Raw genomic sequence first — 27,714 nt, forward strand, 5'->3', positions numbered from 1 at the left:
TGGAGCTTCCTGGAAATGTCCTGGCTGTTGTTGGGAGGACATTTATTGACTGATTCTGTGTCGTTGTGTCTCTGCTATTGCATGTGAGTGTGCAATTAATTTCATTTTTAGTCTAGGCTACTGTGTTTGAGTGTTTTATGTAATTTGGTAACTAAGTCTCTGGTGCTGTATGGATTCATTCTGTCTCTGTCAGGTACTGTGTTTGAGTGTGAGGAGATGAGGTGGAGTGTTGCAGCAAGGAAGATGGAAAAGAGCATTGGTGCCGATGACACAGCCTTACATGACGTAGGTTGCACTCGGATTGGGTCAGTGATAGATCCGTTGGCAAGGATTACAGCTTGCATGTCGTAGTGCAGTATGTTTGAGGAGGACATTCCATAATCCCTCTCGTTTGGTAGAGTCGAAGGCCTTTGTCAGGTCAGAGAAGGCTATGTATAAAGGTTGCTGCTTCTCCTTACATTTTCTTGAAGTTGTCTTGCTGTGAAGATTATGTTCACTGTGCCTGTTGATGGACAGAATCCACATTGTGATTCCAGTAGGAGTTCTTCAGCCACGGGGAGGAGGCAGTTGAGAAGGACTCTTGTGATGACCTTCCCTGTGGTGGACAGCAGGGATACCCCTCTATAGTTAACACAGTCGGTCGTGTCAACTTTTTTTAAAGATGATCACAATTACCGCATCACGGCGATCCCCTGACATGCTCTCCTCCTTCTCGATGAGGGAAATGAGACATGTATTTGTGTCGAGTGTTTCTCTGCCATATTTTAGAATTTTGATGTGAATTCTATCTATTCTGGCAGTCTTATTGTTTTTTGGCTGTCCATCTCTAGTATCATGTGTGAATGTGGGATTCATTCTGTACCTGTCACTCACTGGTACTTTGTGAAAGTGTGAGATACATTCTGTATCTGGCAGTCTTCGGTATTGTATGTGAGTGTGGAATACATTCTGTCAGTGGCACTGTGTATGAGTATTTGATTCATTCTGTCAGTCTCTGGAATGTTATGTGATTTTGGACTTAGTCTTAATCTGTCAGTGGTTCTGTATGTGTGGAATTCAAGGTATATCTGTCAGTATCTGTGTGTGTGTGAGTTCATTCTTTATCTGTCAGTCTGTGGTGATTTATGTGAGTTTGGCAGTCACTGAATCTGCCAGGTACTGTAGGAGTATTTGAGAATGATTTTGTATGTGTCAGTCTTTGCTACTACATAGGAGTGTGGGATTAATTCTGTATCTGTCAGCCTTTGGTAGTATGTGTGATTGTGGGATGAATTAATTCGCAGTCATTGGTGCCCAGTATGAATGTGGAAATCATTCTGTAACTCAGCCTGATATTGTTATGTGAGGGTAGAAATCACGTGTATCTTTCGATCCTGGGTGCTGACTGTGAGCATGGGATTCATTCTGTACCTGTCGGTGGTACTGTATCTATCTGTGGGATTAATTCTGTACCTTTCAGTCACTGGTATTGTGTATGAAAGTGGGATTAATTCTAGATCCACCACACATTGGTTGTGTGTGTGTGTGTGTGTAAGAACATAAGAAGATACGAAATATGACAGGAGTAGACCATTTGGCCCATCAAGCCTGCTCTGCCACTCAATAAGATCATGGCAGTTCTGATTGTGGCCTTAACTTCACTTTCCTGCCTGCCCCCATAACCATTGACTCTGTTGTAGATCAAAAATCTGTCTATTGCTGCGTTGAATATATTCAATGACACAGCCTCCACAGTCCTCTGGAGAGCAGAATTCCAAAGATTAACAACCCTCTCAGAGAAGAAATTCCTCCTCATCTCCTTCTTGAAAGAGCGACTGCTCATCTTTATCTCTGGCCCCTAATTCTACAATCCCCCACAAGGAGAAACATCCTCTCAGCATCTACCTGTCCAGCCCACTGAGAATCTTACAGGTTTCAATAAGATCACCTCTCAATCTTCTAAACTCCAGTGAGTATAGGCCCAGCCTGCTCAACTTTTTCTCATAAGACAATCAAACATCCCAGCAATCAGCCGAGTGAACCTTCTTTGAAGTGATTCCAATGCAAGTATATTCCTCCTTATTTAAGGAGACCAAAACTGTATGGGGATGGGATGTCACTATTGCCCTGTAAAGTTATGGCAAAACTTCCTTACTTTTATACTCCATTCCCCTTGCTAAAAATGCCAATTACTTGCGATACCTTCATGCTAACATTTTTGTAATTCATGTACCTGGACACCCAGATTCCTTGGTACAGCAGCATTCTGCAGTCTCTCTCTATATAAATAATATTCTGTTTTTCTATTCTACCTGCCAAAGTAGACAATCTCACATTTCCCCATATTATGCTCCATCTGCCAAATGTTTTCCCACTGACTTAACCTATCTATATCTCTTTGCAGACACACAACTTTCTTTCCTACCTATCTTTGTACCATCTACAAATTTGGCAACAATATACTTGGTCCCTTCACTCAAGTTATTAATATAGACCATAAATAGTTGAGGCCCCAGCACTGTACCTGTGGCACTCCATTAGTTACAGTTTGCCAATCTGAATATGCTCCATTTATCCCCACTCTCTGTTTTCTGTGAGTTAGGCAATCCCATATCCATGTGTGTGTAGTTTTCATTTTATATCTGTCAGTGTCTGGTACTCTATGTGAGTTTTGGACTCTTTCTCAATCTCTCAGTGCTACTATTTGTGTGTTAGGTTGCTTTAGATGACTCAGGCTGAGGTGCTGTGAGTGAGTGCAATAATCAACCTATACTTTTCAGCATCTGGCACTGAGCATGTGTTTCAGCATCACTTTATCTGTCAATATCTGGTCAATATCTATATATCATTATATAACCTTCCATCCCTGGGACTGTTTGCAAGTCTGGATTCATTCTACATAAAATGTCAGCACAGCAACAGGCCACTGATGTGGTTGGTTTTAAGCAGACAATATGTTTGAAGTTTGGCCAAGTATTAAATATCTGTCACTGTGAACATAATAGTGAAAGATAATGTGTCTTTCAATCTGATACAGGATTGATGTGCAAATGTAACTCAGGCTGTACTAATCAATTTGATCAGTGCCATTCAGTCTGAGGGAGAATCTTGGACTTGTGTGTAAAATGAGCTCAGTCTGGAATTGTACAGTATCTTCCATCTGACACTATGAGGTTTTCGGACTGGTATGTAATTTATAGCTCAGACTAAACTCATCAAATTTACAATGTATCTTTTAGTTTCACAATCCGGATGAGTTTTAAACTGGAATCTGAGTTTGTATCTCAGGTTATACTATATTTCAGAATCTCTCAATCTGATTATGCACTTGAGATTTTGACTTGTATCTAATGTATATGTCTGGACACATTATGGGAATTAATACTGATAATAAACTCATAATGACCTGTGTAAATATTGGATCTCAGAAGATGTTTTTTTTTAGAATTAGAATTAGAATTAGAACATTACAGCGCAGTACAGGCCTTCGGCCCTCGATGTTGCGCCGACCTGTGAAACCATCTGACCTACACTATTCCATTTTCATCCATATGTCTATCCAATGACCACTTAAATGCCCTTAAAGTTGGTGAATCTACTACTGCTGCAGGCAGGGCGTTCCATGCCCTTACTACTCTCTGAGTAAAGAAACTACCTCTTACATCTGTCCTATATCTATCACCCCTCAACTTGAAGCTATGTCCCCTCGTGTTTGCCATCACCATCCGAGGAAAAAGACGCTCACTTTCCACCCTATCTAACCCTCTGATTATCTTATATGTCTCTATTAAGTGACCTCTCCTCCTCCTTCTCTCCAACGAAAACAATCTCAAGTCCCTCAGCCTTTCCTCGTAAGACCTTCCCTCCATACCAGGCAACATCCTAGTAAATCTCCTCTGCACCCTTTCCATAGCTTCCACATCCTTCCTATAATGCGGTGACCAGAACTGCACGCAATACTCCAGGTGCGGTCTCACCAGAGTTTTGTACAGCTGCAGCATGACCTCGTGGCTCCGAAACTCGATCCCCCTACTAATAAAAGCTAACACACCATATGCCTTCTTAACAGCCCTATTAACCTGGGTAGCAACCTTCAGGGATTTATGCACCTGGACACCAAGATCTCTCTGTTCATCTACACTGCCAAGAATCTTCCCATTAGCCCAGTACTCTGCATTCCTGTTACTCCTTCCAAAGTGAATCACCTCGCACTTTTCCGCATTAAACTCCATTTGCCATCTCTCAGCCCAGCTCTGCAGCCTATCTATGTCCCTCTGTACCCTACAACATCCTTTGGCACTATCCACAACTCCACCGACCTTAGTGTCATCTGCAAATTTACTAACCCACCCTTCTACACCCTCTTCCAGGTCATTTATAAAAATGACAAACAGCAGTGGCCCCAAAACAGATCCTTGCAGTACACCACTAGTAATTAAACTCCAGGATGAACATTTGCCATCAACCACCACCCTCTGTCTTCTTTCAGCTAGCCAATTTCTGATCCAAAGCTCTAAATCAACTTCAACCCCATACTTCCGTATTTTCTGCAATAGCCTACCGTGGGGAACCTTATCAAACGCCTTACTGAAATCCAGATACACCACATCCACTGCTTTACCCTCATCCACCTGTTTGGTCACCTTCTCAAAAAACTCAATAAGGTTTGTGAGGCACGACCTACCCGTCACAAAACCGTGCTGACTATCTCTAATGAACTTATTCTTTTCAAGATGATTATAAATCCTGTCTCTTATAACCCTTTCCAACATTTTACCCACAACCGAAGTAAGGCTCACAGGTCTATAATTACCAGGGCTGTCTCTACCCCCCTTCTTGAACAAGGGGACAACATTTGCTATCCTCCAGTCTTCCGGCACTATTCCTGTCGACAATGACGACATAAAGATCAAGGACAAAGGCTCTGCAATCTCCTCCCTAGCTTCCCAGAGAATCCTAGGGTAAATCCCATCTGGCCCAGGGGACTTATCTATTTTCACACTTTCCAAAATTGCTAACACCTCCTCCTTGTGAACCTCAATCCCATCTAGCCTAGTAGCCTGAATCTCAGTATTCTCCTCAACAACATTTTCTTTCTCTACTGTAAATACTGACACAAAATATTCATTTAGCACTTCCCTATCTCCTCTGATTCCACACACAACTTCCCACTACTATCCTTGATTGGCCCTAATCTAACTCTCATCATTCTTTTATTCCTGATATACCTATAGAAAGCCTTAGGGTTTTCCCTGATCCGATGCGCCAATGACTTCTCGTGTCCACTCCTTGCTGATCTTAGCTCTCCCTTTAGATCCTTCCTGGCTAGCTTGTAGCTCTCAAGTGCCCTAACTGAGCCTTCACGTCTCATCCTAACATAAGCCTTCTTCTTCCTCTTGACAAGCGCTTCAACTTCTTTAGTAAACCACGGCTCCCTCGCTCGACAACTTCCTCCCTGCCTCACAGGTACATACTTATCAAGGACACGCAGTAGCTGCTCCTTGAATGTTATTGAGGTTAATTCTGTAACTTTGAAACAGGAACAATGTGTCAGTTCTGTGTGTATTTAATTTGTAGCTGAGGTTGCACTATTGTGGGATTGACACACTGATAATTTGATAGTGGGTGAGAATTTGGACTGGGATTTGTGTATCTACCTGTCAGTGGTACTGAGTTGGGGTGACATGGAAACAACGTCTGTCTCTCCTGCTCTATTTGATTGATGGATTGAAAATGTGTCTCTGGAACTATTTCTGCCGTCTGAGACTGTGGAACTGATGACCTGTCTGTGTCTCTGCGCTCTGTGAGTGATAATGTACGGACTGTGTGTGAGAAGGAGCTGGTGACACTCTTCCTTGTAACTTGGTGGAGGAAACATCACATTTATTCTGGTTCATTCAATTATTTGTCTGTTTGAACAAAAGTATGTTTGTAACTAAAATACAGGTGAGATCAAAGATACAGAGTTTTAATGAATTTAATCTCTGAAATAATAATGAGCCCCCACAAAGGAAGCCCAGTCATACAAATATTATCATTGTTTGACTGCATTGCAGTAACAGGTTCATCCCATTCTGTCTCCATCCCCCGAGAATGGCCTCTCCCTTCCCCCACTCACTCCATGTTCCGGGACCAGTTCCAGCTCCAATCCGCCTCTTACAAACAGCCCCCGCCTCCCCCTGAACTTGCCCCGGACTCGATGCTGATCTCTGAGTCAATCTGCGGACACGCTCCCAAAGCGATGTGCTGCTGGAAGGAGGCTGCTGTTTGCTCCCTTTCCCAGGGACCGGGATCTCTCCATTCGCGGCTGTTTTAAACCATCTTCTTCCGCTCACAGGCAGTGCTGGGGGAGGGGAGCGCTGGCGCAGATTTCTGCAACAATTCCGCAAACAGAAACATGGAAAATTTCCGGCGCAGAATGAGGCCATTCGGCCCATCGTGTCCGCGCCAGCTCAAAGAGAGCGATCCAGCCTGGTCCCGCAGTTTATTGTTATTGGACAGTGAAGTGTGGAAACAGAAACGGACAGTCAGAATGTGGGGAGTTACACAAAGAGAATCTATTATAGGCACCAGGTGAGAAGTGTGAAGGACACATTTTAAACAGCGGCTGTTTGGTTTCGCTTGAACGGTTAGACCATGGGAGCGGGAACTGGAAATCTGACCTGTGTAAAAGTCCCTGTTCCGTCGGTCAGTCCCATTCATGGCCCAGTGGATTGTTTCTGGATGTTATTTAATTGTTGTAAAATGGCCAAAGCCCCTGGTATGCAGTAGCTGGGGGCTGCAGGACTGCAGTGGAATCAGACACTGACTCTGTTTGTATTGCTGGGTTTCCTTTGTGATTGTTCACAATGATTATTCATTGAAGAATTATTTTGGTCTCTCTTGTAACTTCCACCACACCTCTTCCTGAATTATAATAAATACTTTTTCTTTCTACAGGCAAATACTTGAAAGAAGCAGAATAAATATAATGATGCCTCAGCACAAGGGGAAGTGCAGCCGGCTTCTCACACACAGTAAGTACAGTATCATTCAGAGAAAAAAGAGACATCAGTTCCACAATCACTGCCAGCAGTACTAGTCAGACTGGCACTGATCCCAAGTTCCAGAGACTAACAGTCAATCCAACAGTCACACAGAGCATGACAGACTGAAGTTGTTTCCATTTCACCCCAACTCCGTCCCACTGACAGGTAGATACATCAATCCCAGTCCAAAATCACATCCACTGTCAGATTGCAAGGCACTGTGTCACTCTCACAAGAGAGCAGCCTTAACTACAAATTCAATGTCAGATAGAACAGACAAACAGTACCCGATTGTAAAGTACAGAATTAATCTCAATAATGTAACCAGACTGCAGACTGAGCTACATGTGACACACCACTCCACAAATCTCACAAATAGTCAGGCTGGAAGACACAGTATTAATTCCATTACTGCAAACTGAATGCACTGTTATCTGCCAGGACATAAAACATATTGTAAAATGAAAGGACACAGACCTGAAATGTTAATTGTGTTTCTCCCTCCACAAATGCTGCCTAAACTGCTGAGTATTTCCAGCATTTTTGTTTATTTCAGATTTCCAGCATCTACAGACTTTTGCTTTTATTTTAGAGTTAAAGAAACATTGCATTTTTTTATTTATTTAGAGATACAGCACTGAAACAGGCTCTTCGGCCCACCGCGTCTGTGCCGACCAACAACCACCCATTTATACTAACCCGACAGTAATCCCTTATTCCCTATTACCTACCTACACTTGGGGCAATTTACAATGGCCAATTTACTTATCACCTGCAAGTCTTTGGCTGTGGGAGGAAACCGGAGCACCCGGGGAAAACCCACACAGACACAGGGAGAACTTGCAAACTCCACACAGGCAGTACCCAGAATCGAATCGGGGTCTCTGGAGCTGTGAGGCTGCGGTGCTAACCACTGCGCCACTGTGTCTTCTCGAGACACCCCTTGAGAAGTGAGACTTTTTGCCCAGAGATGGGGCTCTGTGAGGTGAGAGTGACTGCCCTTGACATCAAGGCAGCCTTTGACGTGTATGGCAACAAGGCAGCCCTAGCAAAACCAGTGTAAATAGAAATCAGGGCAAAATGCTCTGCTGTTTGCAGTCATACCTGGCACTAAGGAAGATGGCTGTGGTTGTTCAGGTTAATCATCTCAGTCTCCGGCCATTACAGCTGGAATTCCTCAGAGAGGTGTTCTAGGCCCAACCATCTTCAGCAGCTTCATCAATGACCTTCCCTCCATCACAAGGCCAGAAGTGTGGATGTTTTCTGATGATTGCACAATGTTCAGCACCATTCATGACTCCTCAGATACTGAAGCAGCCCGTGTCCAGATGCAGCAAGACCTGGACAACGTCCAGGCTTGGGTTGATAAGTGGCAAGTAACATTGGCATCAGATAAGTGCCAGGCAATGACCATCTCAAACAAGAGAGAATCTAATCATCTCCCCTTGATGTTCAATGGCATTACCATCACTGAATCCCCCACCATTAACATTGACCATTGGTTACCATAGACCAGAAACTGAACTGGACCAGCCATATAAATGCTGTGACTGCAAGAGCAGGTCAGAGGCTACGAATTCTGCGGCGAGTAACTGACCTCCTGTTTCCCCACATCCGTCCACCATTCACAAGACACAAGTCAGGATTGTGATGGAATACTGTCCACTTGCCTGGATGAAGGCAGCTCCAACAACATTCAAGTAGCCTGTTTGATTGCCCACATCCACCACCTTCAATATTCACTCCATTCACCACTGATGCACAGTGGCAGCAGTGCGTACCAGCTAAAAGATGCACTGCAGCATCACACCAAGGCTTCTTCGACAGTACCTTCCAAACCCAGAACCTCCACCACCAACAAGGACAAGGGCAGCAGATGCATGGGAACACGACCACCTGCAAGTTCCCCTCCAAGCCACACACCATCCTGACTTGGAACTATATCACCATTCCTTCACTGTCGCTGGGTAAAAATCCTGGAACTCCCTTCCAAACAGCACTGCTGGAATTCCTGCAGCTCAAGGACTGCAGCGGCTTAAGAAGGCAGCTCACCACCACTTTGTCAAGGGCAATTTGGAATGGGCAATAAATGCTGGCATAGCCAGTGATGCCTACATCACACTAACAAATGAAAAAAGTGAGGAAATAGTGAAGGGCTTTTATAGAATACACAGAGATACGTTTCCACTTGTGGTGTCTGAAACGAGCCAAAAATATAAAATCGACATTCATAAAACCAATGAGGAATTCATGAAAAATGTATTTACGTAGTGAGTGGTTAGAATCTGGAATTTGCAACCACAGGGAGAGGTCGAGGCAAATAGTATTGATGCATTTAAGGGGAGGTGGAACAACTGTATGGGAAGAAAGGAATTGAGGGATATACAGAATGGGCTTTATTTTTGTTTATTTGTGCATATGAAGCAGGGTGGCTGGAAATATGTGTAGAGCATAGAGAAGTTGGGACGATCCCAGTGCAGTGTTTTGTCTAGATGGATCTGCCCAGAATACTTGTGATGCAGGAGCTGGGAGCTTCAGTACTTCAGTGGAGGCTGATACTGACACTGGTTTTCATTTGTGGGTGTTTTTAATGATTATTAATTGCGAAATTAAATTCACCTCTTTGATATTTTGCACCTCCCCTGTTCTTGAGTTAAGACATATTTTTCCTTCATGCAGGCAAATACTTGAAGGAATCGTGATGCATGTGATGGTTGCTGCACTCGAGGCACAAGGAACAGTGCAGCCAGCTCCTCTCACACACAGTAGGTACATTATCACTCAGAGTACAGAGGGATAGACAGTTCATCAGTTCCCTCGTCTCAGACTGCAGAAGTAGTCAGGCCCACATTGATCCCGAGTTCCAGAGACACATTTTCAATCCAACAATCAAACAAAGCAGGAGAAAAATAAGTTGTTTCCATTTCACCCCAATTCAGTCCCATTGACAGTCAGATACATCAATCCCAGGTCAAAGTCACCCTCATTAACAGATTGAAATACAATGTGTCAATCTAAATATAATGCAGACTTCGCGATCAATTAAATATCAGATAGAATTGGCACACGGTATTGATTGAATGGCACAGAATCTCTTGTAATGCTATACCCTGAGATTTAAATTAAATACCATACTCAAAGCTCACATCCATTCATGATAAAGGATGTTTAAACATCCCCATAGTGTACCCTGAGATACAAGTTACATACAAGTCCAACATTCATTACAGTGAAAGTTTCTAAGGTGCTGAAAGATATTGTAACCTGAGACACAAATTAGATACCAGTTCAGAACTCACCCACACTGTGAAATGGAAAGATACAGAATCAATTCCATTAGTGTAGATTGATCTAAATATTATATACCATTCTAAAAACTCAGACAATATCAAACTGAAATACAGTATCAATTCCATGAGTGTAGATTGATCTAAACATTGCCAGTCCAAAAATAAAACAGTATTAGATTAAGTAATGCTGATAGAAAGTGCAAACTGTGATGTAAATTAGATGCCTGAACTCACCCAGACTGCGGAATTTAAAAATACAGTCGACTGAGATACACATTATTTACCAGCCAAAAACATCTCAAACATTATCAGTGTGAAATAGATTATCAATTCCATTTGTGTAGATTGAAATCCACAGAACAAACCAGTAAAAAATCTCATACAGCGGTATGGTGGTTTTGTGGTGACATTACAGGACGAGTAATCCTGAAGTCTCCACTCATGGTCCAGAGAAACAAGTTCAATTTCCATTACAACAGCTGGGTAATTATAGTATCATAGAATCAAAGAAAGTTTAAGGCACAGAAAGAGGCCACTTGGCCCATCGTGTCTGTGCCAGATGAAAAACTTTCCACCCATTCTAATTCCACCTTCCAGCATTTGGTCTGTAGCCCTGCAGATTACAGCACTTGAAGTGTATATCCAAACTTCTTTTGAATGAATTGAGGCAGTGAGTTCCAGACCCCCACCACCCTCTGGCTGAAAAAAACTTTTCCTCATCTCCCCCGTAATCTTTCTACCAATCACTTTAAATCTATTTCCCCTAGTCACTGACCTCTCTGCTAAGGTAAATAGGCCCTTCACTTCAACTCTATCCAGGCACCTCAAAATTTTGTATGTTTCAATGAGATTTCTCCTCAGCCTTCTCTGTGCCAAGGAGAACAGCCTCAGCCTATCCAGTCTTTCCTCATAGCTGCATTTTTCCAATCCCGGCAACATCCTCGTGAATCTCCTCTGTACCCTCTCGAGTGCAATTACATCCTTTCTGTAATGAGGCGATCAGAACTGCATACAGTACTCGTTGTGGCCTGACTAATGATTTATACAGTTCCAGCATAACCTCCCTGCTCTTAAATCTATACATCGGCTAATAAAGGAAAGGATTCCATATGCCTTCTTACCACCTTATCGACCTGTCCTGCTACCTTCAGGGATCTGTGGACATTTACTCCAAGGTCCCTCACTTCCTCTACACCTCTCAGTACTCTCCCATTAATTGTGTATTCCTTTGCCTTGTTTGACCTCCCCAAATGCATCAACTCACACTTCTGAATTGAATTCTATTTGCCATTTTTCTGCCCATCTGACCAGACCATGAAGATCTTCCTGCAGCCTACAGCTATCCTCCTTGCTATTTACCACACAGCCAATCTTTGTGCCATCTGCAAACTCATACCCCCTACATTTACATCCATGTAGACTACATCAACTGCACTACCCTCATCTATCTTCCTTCTTAATTCTTCAAAATTTCGATCAAGTTGGTTAGACAAGATCTTCCCTTAACAAATCCATGCTGACTATCCTTGATTAATCTGTGCCTTTCGAAGTAACATTTTATCCTGTCTCTCAGAATAGATTCCAATAATTTGCCCAATACTGATGTTAGACTGACTGGCCTGTAATTATTTGGTCTCCCTCACTCCCTTTTTAAACAAAGGTACAACGTTAGCAGTCCTCCAATCCTCCATCACCACACCTGTATCCAGTGAGGTCTGGAAAATGATGATCAGCTCTTCTGCTATTTCCTCTCTTGCTTCTTTTTAACAGCCTGAGGTGCATTCCATCCGGCGCTCGTGATTTATCAACTTTCATATACACTAATCCCATTAATATGTCCTCTCTCCCTCTGTATGGATCACATCCATACTTCACACCCCTCTTCCTTATCTACAATATATGCATCTTCCCCCTCTTTTGTGAAGACAGATGCAAAGCATTTATTCAGAACAATGCCAGCATCTTCTGCTCTACACATAGGTTACCTTTTTTGTCTTTTCTGTGCCCTACTCTTTCCTTATTTATCCTTTTACTCTCAATGTATTGATAAAACATCTTTGGGTTCACCATGATTTTGATTGCCAATATTCTTTTATGCTCTCGCTTAACTTTCCTAATTTCAATGTTGATTTCCCCCCTCCACATTCTATACTCCTCTCGGCTTTCTGTAGTATTCAGTTCTCTGTGTTGGGCATAAAGTTTCCTTTACTGCCTTATTATACCCGTAAACTCCTTGACATCCATGGGGCTCTAGATTTGGCCTTCCCACCCTTTTTCTTTGTGGGAACATGTTGACTCTGAACCCCTTGAATCTCCCCTTTGAATTCTTCCCACTGCTCTGACACTGATTTTCCTTCAAGTACCTGTTTCCAGTCCACTTTCGGTAAATCACTCCTCAGCTTCGTAAAGTTGGCGTTACCCCAATTCAGAACTCTAACTCCTGTTCTGTCCTTGTCCTTTCCATAATTATATTAAAACTGACTGAATTATGATCACTACCACCAAAATGCTCTCCCACTGCCACTCCTTCCACCTGCCCTCTTCATTTCCTAAAACTAAGTCTAAAACTTCACCCTCTCTTGTTGGACTTGCTACATATTGGCTAAAAAAGTTCTCCTGAATGCACCTCAAGAATTCTGCTCCCTCAATTCCCTGCACACGAAAAGTATCCCAGTTAATGTTGGGGTGGTTCAAATCCCCAACTGTTACTGCCCTATTGTTCTTGCACTTCTCAGATATTTGCCTACATATCTGCTCTTCTATCTCCCCCTGACTGTTTAGGGGTCTATAGTACACTCGCAGCAGTGTGATTGCCTCTTTTTTGTTCCTCAGCTCAATCTATACGGTCTCATTTGATAAACCTTCCAACATATCATCTCTCCTCACAGCTGTAATAGTTTCTTTGACCAAAATTGCCACTCCCTCTCCTTTTTTATCCCCTTCTCTCTCACGTCTGAAAACCCTGTAACCAGGAAAATTGAGCTGCCATGCCTGCCCCTCCTTAAGCCATGTTTGTGTAATAGCTATGATATCATACTGCCATGTGTCTAACTGTGCCCTGAGCTCATCTGCTTCATTTGCTATACTCCTTGCATTGATTTAGATATCCTTCAGCAGTGCCAACATTTTTTGTTTTGAATTTCCTAATCAGTGTTTCCTCTCTCTTCCAAACTGCATTAATTTTCTGCCTTCCATTTTCATTTCTGATTTTGTCCCATCTGACTCTACCTTGCCGTCCCCATCTCCCTGCCAAACTAGTTTAAACCCTCCCCAACAGCACTAGCAAAACATCCTGCAAGAAACTCCGTCCCAGCTCTGTTCAGGTGCGACCTATCCAACCTGTCCCAAGAATCTAAAGTCCTCCCTCCTGCACCATCTTTCCAGCCATGCATTCATCTGACTTATCCATCTATTCCTGTACTCACTTGCACGTGGCACTGGGAGTAATCCGGAGATTATTACTTATGATGTCCTGCTTGCTAATTTCTTACCTTGCTCCCTCCGTTCTGACTGCAGCACAACATCCTTCTCTCTACCTATGTTGTTGGTTCTGATGTGGACTACCACTGCTGGCTGTTCACCCTCCCCCTTCAGGATGCTCTGCAGCTGCTCAATGACATCCTTGACCCTGGCACCAGGGAGCCTACACTCCATTCCTGGATTCACGTCTGTGGCCACCGAAACACCTGATTGTTCCCTTGACGATTGAATCACCTATCACTATGGCTTTTCCAGTCTTCCCTGTACTCCCCTTTGCAGCTGAGTCACCCATGGTGCCATGGGCTTGGCTCTGGCTGCACTCCCCAGGTGAAGCATCATTGTCCTCTGTATTCAGAACTGAATACCTGCTGGAGAGTGAGACGCACTCGGGGTGTCCTGCACGACCTGCCTGATTCCTTTTGACTGCCTGGTGGTCACCCATTCCCTCTCTCCCTGCATACTCTTAAGCTGTGGGGTGACCACATCTATAAACGTGTTATCTATGTAGAAAGAACAAAGAACAGTACAGCACAGGAACAGGCCATTCGGCCCTCCAAGCCTGCGCCGATCTTGATGCCTGTCTAAACTAAAACCTTCTGCACTTCCGGGGACCATATCCCTCTATTCCCATCCTGTTCACGTATTTGTCAAGATGCCTCTTAAACGTCGCTATCGTACCTGCTTCCACCACTTCCCCTGGCTGCAAGTTCCAGGCACTCACAACCCTCTATGTAAAGAACTTGCCTCGCACCTTAAACCTATGTCCCCTCGTAACTGACTCTGCCACCTTGTGAAACAGCTTCTGACTATTCATTCTGTCCATGCCACTCATAACTTTGTAAGCCTCTACCATGTCGCCCCTCCACCTCCGTCGTTCCAGTGAAAACAATCCGAGTTTATCCAACCTCTGCTCATAGCTAATGCCTTCCAGACCAGGCAACATCCTGGTAAACCTCTTCTGTACCCTCTCCAAAGCCTCCATGTCCCTGTGGTAGTGTGGCAACCAGAATTGCACGCAATATTCTAAGTGTGGCCTAACTAAAGTTCTGTACAGCTGCAGCATGACTTACCAAATTTTATACTCTATGCCCCGACCGATGAAGGCAAGCATGCCATATGCCTTCTTGACTACCTTATCCACCTGCGTTGCCACTTTCAGTGACCTGTGGATCTGTACGCCCAGATCTCTCTGCCTGTCAATACTCCTAAGGGTTTTGCCATTTACTGTATACTTCCCACCAGTATTTGATCTTCGAAAATGCATTACCTCACATTTGTCCAGATCAAGCTCCATCTGCCATTTCTTCGCCCAAGTCTCCAACCGATCTATATCCTGCTGTATCCTCTGACAATCATCATCACTATCCGCAACTCCACCAACCTTTGTGTCATCTGCAAACTTATTAATCAGACCAGCTACATTTTCTTCAAAATCATTTATAGAAACTACAAACAGCAAAGGTCCCAGCACTGATCCCTGCGGAACACCGCTAGTCACAGCCCTCCATTCAGAAAAGCACCCTTCCACTGCTACCTATGACCGAGCCAGTTCTGTATCAATCTTGCCAGCTCACCTCTGATTCCATGTGACTTCATTTTTTGTACTAGTCTGCCATGAGGGACCTTGTCAAAAGCTTTACTGAAGTCCATATAGACAACATCTACTGCCCTTCCTTCATCAATCATCTTCATCACTTCCTCAAAAAACTCGATCAAGTTCGGGAAAACTATGCTGCCTCTCGCTAAGAAATCCATTTGTTTCCAAATGGGAGTAAATCCTGTCCCGAAGAATCCTCTCCAATAATTTCCCTACCACTGAATTAAGGCTCACCGGCCTATAATTTCCTGGATTATCCTTGCTACCCTTCTTAAACAAAGGAACACCATTGGCTATTCTCCAGTCTTCTGGGACCTCACCTGTAGCCAGTGAGGATACAAAGATTTCTGTCAAGGCCCCAGCAATTTCTTCCCTTGCCTCCCTCAGTATTCTGGGGTAGATCTCATCAGGCCCAGGGGACTTATCTACCTTAATGCTTTGCAAGACGCCCAACACCTCCTCCTTTTTGATAACGACAAGACCCAGACTATCTACACTCCCTTCCCTAGACTCATCATCCACCAAGTCCTTCTCTTTGGTCAATACTGATGCAAAGTACTCATTTAGTACCTCACCATTTCCTCTGGCTCCACACATAGATGTAGCTCTCATCCTCACCAATGCAGCACAGTGTTGCCAGTTACCGCTCAAGTTCCAAAACCCAGAGCTCAAGCTGCCAAAGTTGACATCACTTCCTGGCACAAATGGTTCTCCAGGATACGGGAAGCATCTGGGAGCTCCCACATAGCACAGGAGGTGCACGCTAGAGATTGAAGCACCCCTGCCATTCCTTTATGTATTAGTTGACCCTTTGCTACTGCTAAAAAAAAGCCTGACAAATTCTACAACACCTTAGAATTATGAATAAAACCTTACTAGTACTGATAAATCCTACTAAAAATCAATACAGTTCACTAGTTAAAATAAACCTTACTGAAAAAAACATACTCACCGACTACTCACTTGTTCCTTATTATTGATACTTTTTTTTTTAAGTCTGCCAGTTGTTGAGATGCGAGAACCCAGCTATTTACACATCCACCCCAACAGTGGTGTACTAACGATTTACTGATTCTCCTTAACAGCATTTGCTCACAACCAATCACCTTGCAGCTTTCCTGTGATGTCACTATTCACTTTGTTTTCACACTACGGCGGCCTGGACTCTTGTCCGCTCCACTCTCGCTGTTTCCCGCTCTTTGAGCGAACTCGAACTCGAACTCGATCTGTCTCTCGATCTCACTCTCGCTCGCTCTCTGGGGTCTTTATGCTCCATTCCACTCTCGCTGCTCCCTACTCTCAATGTATCAATCTATGTTTGTCTTGTGTTTAATTTAAAATATGAATTAACTGTATTTTACAACTGTAGGTTTTATTTGGTAGTCCTGTGCAAGTTGTGGATTGGTATTCAAAATTTAGCTCTGTGAAAACGATCGTGAATGAAAATATAACTTCGATGGGCTGGTATGCAAGCTCCAAGTCCTTCAGTTTGTCATAATCGATTTGATACTGTATCATTCAGTCTTAAACTTTGTGGGATTTTTGGACTGTTATGTAATGTGTAGCTCGGTCTAACGTCTGATGTATATTATTGGGATTTATAGCATCATAGGAAATAGGGGCAGTAGGCCATTCGGCCCATCGGCCTGCTCTACCATTCAAATAGCTCGTGGCTGATCATCTACCTCTACGCCATTTTTCGCCACTATCTCCATATCCCTTGATCTCATTAGTATTTGGAAATCTATCAATTTCTGTCTTGAATATGTTCAATGATTGAGCCTCCACAGCCCTCTGGGGTAGAGAATTCCACGGATTTGCCACACCAAGTAAAGACATTCCTGCTCATCTAAGTCTCAAATGCCTGGCCCTTATTTTGAGACTGTGTCCTCTTGTTCTAAACTCACTAGCCAGAAGAAACCTTCTATCCATATCGACCCTGTCAGACCCTGGAAGAATTTTGTAAGTTTCAATTAGATCATCTGTCATTCTTTGAAACTCTGGAGAATACAGGGCCAGTTTCTGCAGTCTCTCATCATCTTCCATCCCAGGGGATTAGTCTGGTGAACATCTGTTGCACTCCCTCTATGACAAGTGTCAGGCAAACCCCCACCTGCCAAGACTGAGGGACACATTATTTCACCGCATGAACATTAAAACTTAAAAATTGCAAGCCCCAGACTGGAAAGACATTTGCATAGTAACAGACAGTGTTGAAACAATGGGGACCCAGTTGTTGCTTCCCCAATGCACAGAAGAAATGGTCAGACCAGTTTTAGTCACATGACTAACTGGCTATTGCAGAGGTTTGAACTGAGAGTTTTTAAATTGGAGAAAACAGTACTTGAAATCAGAAAGCACTTTTCTCCTGGACTGATAAGACCTCCCTCCTGCCTGCCTCCATCTCTTCCCCACGGAACTGAATCTTGTGAAAACAGATGAAGCTCAAAGAGAGAAAAGTCTCCTACGTGAACAAGGTTTAAGAAGAACACTAGGCCCCAACGAACAGCAAGACTAACTACAATCAAGTGAGCATGCAGCAGAGTAAAATAAAACGTTAGAGACTGCCTCAAACCTTTCACCTAACAATTTCTTCTCTTTTCTGTCCTTATTTGCATGTGTGTATCGCGTATGCATGCTAGCGTGGGCACGTCGTATATCCGTATGGGTGAACCGTATTAGAGTTTAAGTAAGTTTAATAAATATCAGTTTTCTTCTTTAAACCAAAGAAAGCCTGTTTTTGCTCATTACTTTGCCTTATAATTGGAAAGCTGTGAACAAGGATTCACAAATGGGGAGCTCAAAACACAATGTGTTTAAAAATTAAGCCCTGTTACAATAAGACCAGGTGAAGAAATTAACAGACCCCTAGACACCTTTCTCACCTGGTCGTAACACAAGTATATACTTCCCGAGATAAAGAAACCACAATTGTACAGAATATTCTCGGTGTGGTCTCACCAAGTCATTATACAATTGAAGCAATACATCTTTACTCAGGTACTCAAATCCCCTTTCAATGAAGCCAACATACAATTTGCCTTCTTAATTGCTTGCTGCACCTGCATACTAGCTTCTAGTAGCTCATGAACAAGGACATCCATCTCCAACAAGAGAGAATCTAATCATCTCCCCATGACATTCAATGGTAGTACTATCACTGAATCCCCCACTATCAACAGACTAGGGGCTACCACTGGCCAGAAATTGAACTGGAGTAGCCATATAAATACCGTGGCTAAAAGAGCAGGTCAGAGGCTAGGAATCCTGTGGCGAGTAACTCATCTCCTGACTCCCAAAAGCCTGTCCACCATCTCTTAGGCACAAGTCAGGAGTGTGATGGAATATTCTCCATTTGCCTGGATGGGTGCAGCTCCAACAACACTCAAGAAGCTCGACACCATCCAGGACAAAGCAGCCCACTTGATTGGCACCCCATTCACAAACATTCACTCCCTCCACCACTGACGCACAGCAGCACCAGTGTGTACCATCTACAAGATGCATGGCAGAAACACACCAAGGCTCCTTCGACAAAACCTTCCAAACCCGCAACCTCTACCACCTAGAACGACAAGGGCAGCAAATGCATGGGAACACCGCCAGCTGCAAGTTCTCCCCCAAGCCACACACCATCCTGACTTGGAAGTATATTGCCATTCCTTCACAGTTGCTGGGTCAAAATTCTGGAACTCCCTAACAGCACTGTGGGTGTACCTACCCCACATGGACTGCAGCGGTTCAAGAAGGCAGCTCACCACCAACTTCTCAAGGGCAATTAGGGATGGGCAATACATGCTGGTCTCGCCAGTGACACCCACAACCCATGAATGAATAAAAAAGAAATCCAGGTCCCTTTGAACATCGACACTTCCCAACCTCTCACCATTTAACAAATACTCTGTCTTTCTGCTTTTTCTACCAAAGTGGATAACTTCACACTTACTCACATTATATTCCATCTGCCATGTTCTTGCCCATTCCCTTAGCCTGTCCAAATCCCCTTGAAGCCTCCTTGCATTCATTCTGTACCTTTCAATCATGTAAATTTTGTCTGTTCTGTTTCAGATTATATATTTAAAATGTCACCATGGTGACAGAGTTTATATAGATCTGATAGTGAGTTTGTTTTTGGACTGCGATTGATGTATCAACCTTTCAGCTGAGCTGAATTGGAGTGAAATGGAAACAACTTCTGTCTCTCCTGCTGTTGTTTGACTGTTGGATTGAAAATGTGTCTCTCGACTTTGGGATCAGTGTCTGTCTGACTACTTCTTTTGTTTGTTCCAGTGGAACTGATGAGCTGGCAGTATCTCTGTGCTTTGCGAGTGATCCTGTACCGACTGTGTGTTGGAACGAGCTCGCTGCACTTTTTCTTGTGGCCAGGCATCACCACATCACCACATCCATTCAGGTTCCTTCATGTATTTGCCTGCAGGAATGAAAAGTAACTCTTAAACCTTAAGAACTGGTGAGGTAGAAGATACAAAAGCGATCAATGCAATCGTCCCAATAATAATCATTATGAACAATCACAAAATGAAAACCAGGAACACAAACAGTGTCAGTGTCTGACTCCACTGTAGTACTGCAGCATTCAGCTTCTGTTTACCAGGTGTTTGCAGTGGTTTTACAACAAGTTTGTGACATTCAGAAACAACACAAGCCCTGCACTGCTCAATGACTGGGACTGTCCGATAGAGCAGTGACCTTTACACAGTCACATTTCTATTTCAATGGAAAACAAGCAGCCACTATTTAAAATGTGCCTTTCACACTTCTCACCTGGTGTCTGCAATAAATGCTCTTTGTCTAACTGTCCACATCGTTATTTTGCAGCTATTTTCCCCCCACTGTTCACGATCCAACGAACAGTGAGAGACTGGAACTTTCTTTTTCTTTTCTTTCTTTTGGGCCTCCTTATCTCGAGAGACAATGGATACGCGTCTGGAGGTGGTCAGTGGTTTGTGAAGCAGCGCCTGGAGTGGCTATAAAGGCCAATTCTGGAGTGACAGGCTCTTCCACAGGTGCTGCAGAGAAATTTGTTTGTCGGGGCTGTTGCACAGTTGGCTCTCCCAACTGGAACTAAAGCAGGAAAATTCCCTCTCCTTTGGGTGGTGAAATTGTCACTGATTTTCAATAGTGATTTCTTCCCATTGTGTCTCCCTGAGCCTGGACAGACACTGTCCGAGAATGAACTCTCCCTTCCCCGTGTCCCCGGCTCACTCCATGTTCCGGGAGCAGCTCCTGCTCCACAGTGTCTGTTCCAAACACTCCCCGACTCCCCCTCAACTTCCCACCACTCAATGCTAATCTCTGAGCACATCTGCGGACACGCTCCCAAAGCAGTGGCTGCTGGAAGCAGATGCTGTTTGTTCCCTTCCCCCGGGCCCGGGAAGTCTCCATTAGCAGCTGATTTAAAGCATCTTCCCCTGATTGAGTGAATGGCCTCACAGACTGGGTTGGGGAAAGATTGCGCATGCGCTCCACTCCTCATTGTGACGTCCCACCGGGGGCGGGGCTATGTCGCGCGTGCGCAGATCTTTGCAGCAATTCCGCATTCAGACATTAATGGGAACTTTCCCCACTTCACCCTCATCAAAGTCCCAACAAAGAAAGTGAAGAGGGGCTTGGACTGGAGGGAGGGAGGGGCGGGGTAGGGGGAACCTAGAACCCAGAAAGCTGCCCACTTGCCCCATTTAGATGCTCAATTTGCGGTCATTCCCTGCAGGGGGTTTGTTATTATTGAGCCCCTCCTGGTAAAACAATCCGATAGAAAGAGGGGAGAAAGGAGGGAGCCGGTGTGTTTGCTGGGACCTTGCAGAATTCATTTCAGCAGCAAAAGTCCCGGGTTATATTAACCCGAGTGAAACACGCTGTCAGTGAGAGGAAAACCGAACGGTCCTTTTCATCTTTTCATTGGAAACAAAGTAGAGCCGGAAGTGCGGCGAGCAGAGCAGACACACAAGCTCAATGACAGGAGAGCTCGGCCGTCCCTGAGTTTCAGCTCCCGGCTCTTACATTTCCTCATCCACACTGTCTTTACTGTGGATGTTCAGGGGTTCCTTGTCGGATCTGAGGACTGTATCCATTAAACATTCTGAGTCAGGAGATCCACACACTCTCTGTTATCAAAATTTATGGGCAGGAATGTTTCAAAACTTTGTCTATTAAATCATTGTATTATTCACAGAACTAATGAGGCAATCGGTTCATTATTCAGGCCTTGAACTTGGTTTGGGAAGACCGAAAACTGAGAGGTTCAGCACCTTTCCACTTCTTCACTAATATAACTGATTTTTTTGATGAAGAAACAGAAAAGGTTGATGAAGGGAAAGCAATGGATGTTGTCTATATGGATTTTAAGAAAGCGTTTGAGAAACTACCACATAAAAGGCTGGGTAACAAAACTGAGGCTCCTGGAATAGGAGGGTCAGTATCTGCTTGGATTAAAAAATGGCTGAAATAACAAAAAAAATGAGTAGTTGGTTGTTTTTCAGAATGGAAGATGGTGGACAGTGATGTCCACAAGGGTCAGTGCCAGGACCACCATATATACAAATGACTTGAATATTGGAATCACAGAATCACAGAATTGTTACTGCACAGAAGGAGGCCATTTGGCCCATCGTGTCTGCACTGACTCTCCAAATGAGCAATTCACCTCATGTCACTTCCCGTCCTCTCCCCATAATCCTGCACGTTCTTCCTTTTCAGATAACAGTCTAATTCCCCTTTGAATGCTTCAATTGAACCTGCCTCCATCACATTCTCAGGCAGTTCATACTTTAACCACTCGCTGCATGAAAAAGTTTTTCCTCATCTCGCTTTTGCTTCTTTTAGCTTTAAATCTGTGCCCTCTTGTTCTCGATCCTTTCACAAGTGGGAATAGTTTCTCCCTATCCACTCTGTCCATTTTGAATACCACTATGAAATCTCCTCTTAGTCTTCGTTTCTCCAAGTAAAACAGTCCTAACTTCTCCAATCTATCTTCATAACTGAAGTTCCTCATCCCTGGAACCATTCTCATGAATCTTTTCCATAATCTCTCCAATGCCTTCACATCTTTCCTAAAGTGTGGCACCCAGAACTGGACGCAGTACTTCAGCTGAGTCTAGTGTCTTGTACAAGTTCAACATGACCTCCTTGTTCTTGTACTCTATGCCTCTATTACTAAAGCTGAGGCAACTGTATGCTTTATTAACAACTCTCTCAACCTATCCTGCCACCTTCAATGACTTCGACCCTCAGGTCCTTCTGCTCCTGCACCCCCTTTAGAATTGTACCCTTTATTTTATATTGTCTCTCCATGTTCTTCTGACCAAAATTTATCAATTGACATTTCTCGACATTGAACTTCACCTGCCATCTGTCTGCCCTTTCCACCAACTTGTCCATGTCCTTTTGAAGTTCTACACTATCCTCCTCAGAGTTCACAATGCTTCCAATTTTCATAACATCCACAAACTTTGAAATTCTGCCCTGTATACCAAGGTCTAGGTAATTAATATATATCAGGAAAAGCAGGAGTCCCAACACTGACCCTTGGTGACCTCCACTCCAAACCTTCCTCTAGCCCGAAAAACATCCATTGATCACTACACTTTGTTTCCCGTCACTCAGCCAATTCCATTTTTTTTTTAGAGATACAGCAATGAAACAAGCCCTTCGACCCACCGAGTCTGTGCCAACCATCAACCACCCATATATACTAATCCTACACTAATCCCATATTCCTACCACATCCCCACCTGTCCCTCTATTTCCCTACCACCTACCTATACTAGGGGCAATTTATAATGGCCAATTTACTTACCAACCTGCAAGTCTTTTGGCTTGTGGGAGGAAACTGGAACAACCAGAGAAAACCCACGCAGACACAGGGAGAACTTGCAAACTGCACACTGGCAGTACCCAGAATTGAACCCGGGTCGCTGGAGCTGTGAGGCTGCAGTGCTGCACTGTGCCACTGTGCCATCCATATCCCTGTTACTACTGTCCCTTATACTCCATGAGTTATAAATTTGTTCACAAGTCTGTTGTGTTGCATTGTATCAAACACCTTTTGAAAGGCAATAAAAGCAAAATACTGCAGATGCTGGAAATCTGAAATAAGTTCACGTTTCAGGTCAGTGACCTTTCAGATGCTGCCAGACCTTTTGACAGTCCATGTCGACCACATCAACAGCATTGCCCTCATCAACCCTCTCTGTTACCTCATCAAAAAAACTCCAGCAGCACAGTTAAACGTGATTTTCCCTGAAGGAATCTATGCTGGCTTTCTTGAATTAACCCACATTTGTCCAAGGGACTATTAATGTTGTCTCGAATTATTCTTTCGATAAGTTTCCCCACCTTCGAAATTAAACTGACTGGGGAGTGGGACGAGGTGAGTTGCTCTGGCAGAGAGCCAGCACGGGTTCGACAGGCTGAATGGCCTGCTTCTATGCTGTAGCCAGTCTATGATTTTATGATTCTAGCAGCAACTGTTGGTGGAGAGGCAATGATGCAAGAATGTGTTGACAGAAAGGGGAAAATCTCGGCTGGTGTGTGTTTGCAGCATTTGCAGCTTGTGTTCGGGTTTGTGAATAAAGGTGATTTGGAAGCTGTGTTCCGGATTGAAGTGTTGACTGGAAGCAAGAAGTTGATGTAAATAAAGAGTAAAATGTGTTAACACAAAGCGTGTTGTGATTGTGGGTAGCAGTAAATAATGTGTTGGTGAATTATTTGTGTTAATAAATTCCACTGCGCCCTCTGCTGTAGGCTGCTGTTTATATCCAGCTGTGTATTGGTGTTGTGTGTTAGCGAGATAAATGCTTGTTTCAACGCTGTTTATAAAGCAATAGCATTGCACTCAAACAGTCCCAGACATAGCAACACACGTACAAAAGCAAAATACTGCGGATACTGGAAATCTGAAACATAAACAGAAAATGCTTGAATTGCTCAGTCGGTCTGGCAGCATCTGTGCAGAGAGAACAGTTAACATTTCAGGTCTGTTTCGTTAACTCAAGTTAACTTTGTTTCTCTCTCCACAGATGCCGCCAGACCGACTGAGCATTTCCAACATTTTCTGTTTTTATTACAGCAACACAGGTGTTGGGAGGCTCAGCCTGGCTACACAATGTTACAAGGACGCTGAGTAACACCATCGACAACGGGACAGAGAGAGAAAAACACAGAAAACCAAGAATAGACTATTAGGAAGCAGACAGTGAGGGACAGACAGAGAGAGAGAGAGACAATGAGACTGAGATAGAGAAACAGGGCACTTGTCTGAAATAAACACAAGAAATGCTGGAAATACCCAGCAGCTCTGGCAGCATCTGTGGAGAGAGAAACAGAGTTCACGTTTCAGGTAGTGACCCTTCTTCAGAACTGACAAATATTAGAAATGTAAAAGATTTGAAGCAAGTAAAGCAGGTGGGGGTGGGGGGGAGAGATAACAAAAGAGGTGTTGATAGGACAAGGTCACAGAGAATAACTGACCAGAAGGTCATGAAAGGCCATGAACAAAGGTTGTATGTTAATGCTGTGCTGAAAGACAAAGCATTACTACAGAGAGGGTGTAAATAGACTGTAAAGCACAGAGCACTCCAAGCACAGCAATAAAAAAATTAAAAAGCAGAAACAGTAGAAACAAACTAAACACACTAAAAAACCTAAAATAAAATAAGCAAATTAAAAAGGAAAAATAACTGCACATAAAAAGGAGAGGGCGGGGGGAGTGTGTGGTGGGTGCTGTCATGCTCGGAAATTATTGAATTCAATGTTCAGTAAAGGTTTTGCGTGTTATTGTTTTACTTTCTGTTACTCACCATCTCCTGACTGTGACCATTTGCCGTCGTTTTACATCTGCTGGTGGAGAGGAGGCGCTGCAGGAATGGTTTGACAAAGAGGAGAGACTGGGGTGAAACGTGTTTGCAGCTGGTGCAGCTTGTGTTCCTGTGCGCAACAAATTGGTTTGTGAGACTTGTTGCTGATTGATGTGTTGAGTGGAAGAAAAACGCTGATTGCAATAAAGTGTTTGAAGAAGCATGATGTGATTGTGGATAAATACTTGATGTTTTGAAAGTAAACAATTTGTGTTACTACAAAATATGAATAGCAGAGAATGGTTTCGATCCATCGACCTCTGGGTTATGGGCCCAGCACGCTTCCGCTGCGCCACTCTGCTACCGGATGATTTTAACTTCAACTGCCTATTAGTGAAATATGTTCATTTCCCCAATTTTTTTTTACAAAATAGGATTGTTGTCAGATTGCTCAAGAACCCAGACTCAGCGACACACTCGCTGACAGACTCACCCTCACTGCACAATGGCACAAGGACACTGAGTAACAGCACCGACAATCAGGCAGGCAGAGAAAGACACACAGAAAACCAGGAAGAGATTTCAGGATCCAGAAAGGAACAGACAGAGAAAGTTACTGAGCAAACCAGCAAGAGACAGCGAAAGACGGATGATTTATGGAAACGTGTTCTCTGTTAAGATGTCCCCTGTGTTCTTTTAAAGATATTTCCTGCTGTGTAATAGAATATTTTCAGTGTTTTCTGTTTTAAGCTCTCCCTCTTGTCCTGGCCAGTATTTATCCTTCAACGTCACTAAAACAAGTGATTATGTGCTCATTATCAGATTGATCTTAGTGGCAAATTGGATGCAGCATTTCCGACAACAGTGACTATGTTTTAAACGTCCTTCACTGGCTGTCTGGGTCTTTCGGACAGCATGAGGCTGTGTGTGAGATCCCAGTCCAACCCACATTCCCTGTGTGAGAGCCCAGTCCATCCCACATTCCCTGTCTAAGCTCACAATCCACCCCACATTCCCTGTGTGAGAGCCCAGTCCACCCACATTCCCTGTCTGAGATCACAATCCACCCCACATTCCCTGTGCACGATAAAAATTTGCTTCTTTTCTTTCTTACTGCATTCGCTGTTGTGTAAAGATGCTCTCTGGTATTATGTAAAATGGTTCCCTGTTGGGTAAAGGTCTTCTCAGTTGTGTAAATATGATCCGTCTTGTGTAAAAGTGTTCCCGGTTGTTTAAATATGTTCCCTGCTCTGTAATGTAGAGCTGAGTCTGCACTAATGGAATTGCGACAGTATCTTCCAGTCTGATACTGTATGAGGGCTGGAATATGATCCAAAGCTCGGTCTATACAAATTGAATTGCTATTGTATCTTTTAGTTTCACAATCCGGGGGAGTTTTAAACTGAAATCTCAGTTTGTATCTCAGGTTATACTATCTTTCAGATTCTCTCAATCTGATAACGCACTTGAGACTTAGACTTATATAGAGTCATAGAGTTATACAGTACAGAAACAGGCCCTTTGGCCCATCGTGTCTGTGCTGGCCATCAAGCACCTAACTATTCTAATCCCATTTTCCTGCACTTGGCCCGCAGCCTTGTATGCTATGACGTTTCAAGTGCTCATCTAAATGCTTCTTAAATGTTGTGAGGGTTCCTACCTCTACCACCCCTTCAGGCAGTGTGTTCAGATTCCAACCACCCTCTGGATGAAAAACAATTTCCTCAAATTCCCCTCTAAACCTCTTTCCCTTTACCTTAAATCTTTGCCCCCTGGTTATTGACCCCTCTGCTAAGGGAGGAAGTCTCTTCCTATCTAACCTATCAATGCCCCTCATAATTTTGTATACTTCAATGATGTCCCCCCTCAGCCTTCTCTGCTCTAAGGAAAACAACCCGAGCCTTTTCAGTTTCTCTTCATAGCAGAAATGCTCCAGCCCAGGCAACATCCTGGTGAATCTCCTCTGCACCCTCTCCAGTGCAATCACATCCTTCCTATAGTATGGTGTCCAGAACTGTACACAGTGCTCCAGCTGTGGCCTAACTAGCGTTTTATACAGCTCTATCATAACCTCCCTGCTCTTATATTCTATGCCTCCGCTAATAAAGACAAGTAGCCCATATGCCTTCCTAACCACCTTATCTACCTGTGCTGCTGCCTTCAGTGATCTATGGACAAGTACACCAAGGTCCCTCTGACTTTCTGTACTTCCTAGGGTGCTGCCATCCATTGTCTATTCCCTTGCCTTGTTAGTCCTCCCAAAGTGCATCACCTCACACTTCTCAGGATGAAATTCCATTTGCCACTGCTCCGTCCATTTTACCAGCCCATCTATACTGTCCTGTAACCTAAGGCTTTCCTCCTCACTATTACAACATCACCAATTTTGTGTCATCTGCGAACTTACTTATCATACCTGCTATATTCACGTCTAAATCATTAATAATTATGTATCTAATGTATATGTCAGGATGCACTATGGGAATTAATACTAAAACTTATAAAATCATAACGTGAGTAAATAT

At 43.7% G+C, this 27,714-nt stretch overlaps 1 long non-coding RNA gene and 1 other non-coding gene across 2 annotated transcripts; one reads left to right on the forward strand and one right to left on the reverse strand.

Moving 5' to 3' along the window:
• Window positions 1-27,714, forward strand: LOC137350452 (uncharacterized). The gene is made up of 3 exons (XR_010969428.1): window positions 1-83; window positions 6,919-6,995; window positions 25,624-27,714. It is a non-coding gene; the product is annotated as an uncharacterized lncRNA (long non-coding RNA).
• On the reverse strand, window positions 25,480-25,551 carry trnam-cau (transfer RNA methionine (anticodon CAU)). The gene has a single exon. It is a non-coding gene; the product is annotated as a tRNA-Met (tRNA).

This window comes from Heterodontus francisci, chromosome 35, assembly GCF_036365525.1.
Source record: "Heterodontus francisci isolate sHetFra1 chromosome 35, sHetFra1.hap1, whole genome shotgun sequence".
Classification (NCBI taxonomy): domain Eukaryota; kingdom Metazoa; phylum Chordata; class Chondrichthyes; order Heterodontiformes; family Heterodontidae; genus Heterodontus; species Heterodontus francisci.